Source organism: Triticum aestivum, chromosome 2D (genome assembly GCF_018294505.1).
Source record: "Triticum aestivum cultivar Chinese Spring chromosome 2D, IWGSC CS RefSeq v2.1, whole genome shotgun sequence".
Taxonomy (NCBI): Eukaryota; Viridiplantae; Streptophyta; class Magnoliopsida; order Poales; family Poaceae; genus Triticum; species Triticum aestivum.
The window spans coordinates 593,937,519-593,941,508 of NC_057799.1; the positions used below are offsets into that span (position 1 = coordinate 593,937,519).

The 3,990-nt window shown below is 44.2% G+C and overlaps 1 long non-coding RNA gene across 3 annotated transcripts in view; it reads right to left on the minus strand.

Annotated features, from left to right (window-relative positions):
- Positions 1-2,580, minus strand: part of LOC123050237 (uncharacterized) — a 5,391-nt gene extending 2,811 nt beyond the window's left edge. For all 3 annotated transcript variants that reach the window (XR_006423733.1, XR_006423735.1, XR_006423734.1), the window contains exons 1-5: positions 2,252-2,580; positions 1,933-2,171; positions 1,537-1,659; positions 646-1,149; positions 273-354 (exon numbers count right to left, since the gene is read on the minus strand). This is a non-coding gene — a long non-coding RNA (uncharacterized lncRNA). The remainder of the gene's footprint in view (positions 1-272; positions 355-645; positions 1,150-1,536; positions 1,660-1,932; positions 2,172-2,251) is intronic.
- Positions 2,581-3,990: the final 1,410 nt, after the last annotated feature.

Consider the following 3,990-nt stretch of genomic DNA (forward strand, 5'->3'; position numbering starts at 1 on the left):
ATGGCCGGACGCGGTGGCCGGAGGTCCCCGCCGCCGATCCGAAGCTTCGATCCGCGCCACCACGGGAGCCGCGCGTCCTCCTTCGTCAATCTTCCTCAAGCGGCCGCGGCCGCCGCCCCCTCTCCGGCCTGGCTCTCCGGCTTCTCCACTTTGAGGACACACGCTGGGCAAATAAACTCAACTTACCACTATTTTTAGGGGATCGGTTAGAAATGCCCTTAGGAAAGTACTGCAGACCAAAAGAACATGGTGGGCAAATAAACTCAACTTACCATTACCAATCATGACTTCCATGGATGCCAAACCAATTTCAATCTTGAATGGTATAACCAAGTCGTGCTCTCGGCTCTTTTCCTTCATATCCCATTGCAAAATTTAGAAGTATTTGAAAATCAGAAATGCCAACAATTAGTATTAGTTAATCAACAATTGTGCTACTGTAAAATGCACGGTAACAACCCACTACTATAATAGTCAAACAACACCTTAAATTAGGCCTAAAAACTATGGAAATGCAACATTAACGCTAGTATTAAACCCACTTGAGCTTCTGCTTGGCTAATACCTACAATTATAGCCATTATCAAATAGTTGTCGTAAAGCTTACTGAGATGAAAATGTTCTGTAGATGAAAAGAACACTCACATATGTTATTCCTCATCTTTTATTCTGAGTTCATGGATAAATGTGCCAAACAAAGACACTATTGCATCTCCGGTGTGCTGCCAAATTCTTAAGAAATGTTATAATTCCATGGTCTTCATTCTTCATTGTCGATCATGTCAGCTCTGCAGGAAGGATCAACCATTAATATACACTAATCTTATGAATAACATAATCTTAAACCTAAGGTATTACTTCTAGAAACAAATCAATGATTTTAGAAATGCAGGATTTGTTCAGCCTGAGAACCAAACAACAACTTCAACCAAAGCATGGGTGAAGAAATGAAAGGAGGATGATGAAGACAATAGCGTGGACTCCGGCAGCAGCTAGACTCGCGGAGGTGACGGGAGGCGAGGGGAAACGGGAAAGGGAGGACATGCGCCCCTCACACCGAAGCAATATGCCACATAAGACACTTGGTGATGCCATTGATCCATACCACATCCTGTGTGAGGTTAAATAGTACCACTGTCTCCGTACAATCTGCATGACCAAAAAAATTCCAGTCAACGAGATTTGGCATGACCAAACATAATAGTTCAAATCAACAATAAGAGGCGAATCATGAACAGAAGCATAATAACAGTGTACCAGAACCATTCTTCTAGACATGTAATCTGTAAATTTTCCAGCTCAACTAAATAATATGAAAAGATAGCCAGCTAAACTCAAAAATTAAAATTGAAATGAAGCCATTGGCATCAACTGTAGGATTCACCTACAATAGCTTAAAAATATATGCACTGTAGCTCAAATTTTCAGCACAACAACACATTCTCCACAATAGCATCGAATTTCGGCACCTTATTTGGAAAATAATAAACAACATAAACAAGGGATTGAGAGGAGGAGATATTTCATGGTAATTACCTTCTAGCTACTGATGGATAGAGCAGCACGTTGCATAGGAGATCAGAGCGTGCTCCAGAGAGGACGACCGTGGCACAGATGAGATCGAGGCAGAGCTCGAACCGGAAGGAGGCTTCAAAACATCTGACATAACATCACAAACATTTTCAGAGGCTGGAGATGTTTCAGGCACTCGAGATGCATTTTTCACAACAGCATCTGAATTCTCCAACTCACAATAACAGATTGCGCGAGTGGAAATGCTAAATCGATGCCTACTTATTCATATCTCCAGTCCGAACTAAGATTAATCCAGGTTGCACACGCACTGGATATCACACGAGGAATCAAAACCGGATGCACGTGAAAGCATAGAGATGGGAGAGGAGCACAGAGGAAGAGAAGGGCAAGAGGAACCTAAGGATGTCTGCGATGAAGGAGCGATGCCAGAACATCACAAAGGGGGACCCGTAGCTCGTCACGTGGCGCGGCCACCTCATTGTCGGCTGCCACCCCGCGCTACCGCCTCCCTGCGCAGGTTCCGCTCATGGAGCATGACGAGCGCATGGCCTACCTTCACCGCGGCCTGGTCCTCCCCACTATGTGAAGCTCGCACGTGTCGCCGCCGCAATTGCTCAGGATGACGGATGAAGATCCTACAGCAGCGACGTGGGTGAGGGATGCAGCCGACGGTGCGCAACATGCAAAGGGATCCGCAAAGAAGGCGAAGGCGGACCTCGGCAGCGGTGTCCCGATGGCGACCCGGAGGTCCGCAACAATGGCTGCGGCGCCTCCTTTAGGACCTCGGCGCCGGGTCCTCGATGACCCCTCGGCGCGGGCGACTGGTTTTCGTCGATGTAGATAATAGATCAGCGATGTTTCAGTGATCGACGATGGTTTCCATCGATGTAATGAATAGATCGACGACGCTTCAAGGATCCGCGATGGCGGCGGCGGCGTGGTTCCCGTCTTTGTAGCGAATAGATCGAGGCCAGCCTCGATCGTCAGTTTTTCTTCGTGCTAGGGGTTGTCGCTCCCAGGCTCGTCTGTTTCATCTGGTTTTTGTTCGTGTGAGGGGGCGTCGCTACGTGGTTGTCGCCCAATTTTTTTTGGTTAGGTGCGAGGGGTCGTTACGGGGAGGTGGGAGGAGGGATGAAAAAAAAGCCAGGCAGAGGTGGGAGGTTGAGACGAAAAAAACGAACGAAACGGAGACTACCAAGTGGAGATAAGGAATTTTCTCATTGTGATACGTGATCACGTGAGGGCGTGGCTTCGACGGTTGTGTTTTTTTCCTAGTGGAGCTAAGTATGGAAGGGGATCGGTGGAAGAAATAAATCGGAGAGGGAGGTGATCTATTTGGAAGGTGATATCATGTATATGGTATTATTTCTGAATTCTTATTATCAAATATTTACATGATTGAATTGAATCGACACCTGCCAAAGCAATCACGAATAAATGGAAGGAGTATCAGACGCGATTCGGTTTTAAGTGTGCAGAAGAAGAAATTAACGTGGGAGGGATTGTGGGAGGTGAGACGAAAATAAACCGAATGAAAATTAACCAGACAAAAAAAACGTGGAGGCTATTCTACCAACTGAGACATTAGGAGTAGAGATACTCCAAGGAGCTTGATTTACTTTGTTGAAAATATTTTTATATTTTCAGAATAAATAATAACTGCAAAAAACATGTAAACAATGTTGAAAGGTGTTTTTTATGTACTCCCTCCGATCCATATTAATTGTCCAGCTTACTCCGATCCATAGAGTAGACAATTGGTCTGGGGTTTGTAGTTTCACCAATAGTAACTTTCCACGAGATAAAAGCACGGCAAAGGTCACATAGTTATTTGAATTGAAATATTTCATACTTACGATAGAATTTGTATGATGTGATGGAATTACATAGAGAGTACATTCATAAAGTGACATACTGTTGATTGTACCCCCAAAGCCTTTAGCTCTTTATTGTGACAAACACGTTTACTAACTTCAATCCTTAGTGGCAATAGCATAATGCAAGCATTCTCCTTTTGTTATCACCAATGTAGATTACTTGCAAGATTAACCGAACAAATGCACACCACTCTCTCTGTGTTGGACATAATATAGATCTATTACCAGTGACAAGTTAACAATAGTATAATTGCAGAGGCATTTTGCTCCTAGACATTGAGTATCACCGCCATGTGAACAAAAAGATGACTGACAACTTGGGAGCGCTTTAACAGACTTGACTACAACATGTAAGTTAATCTTCTACTGGACTAAAAGCGCACCATACCCAAGTCCATTAACTATACGCCCAAGTCCATTAACTGTGACCACTTCAAACCATTGTTTCCTGCTTTGATGTTTTGCCCTTATTTCACCTTGTGCAGAGAATTAACCAAGCAACAACTAGCGGTATACCTTTGAGTGCTGGACTGCATAGTAGGAGGGAGATGTTAGTATTGTTCTATAGATGTTGATT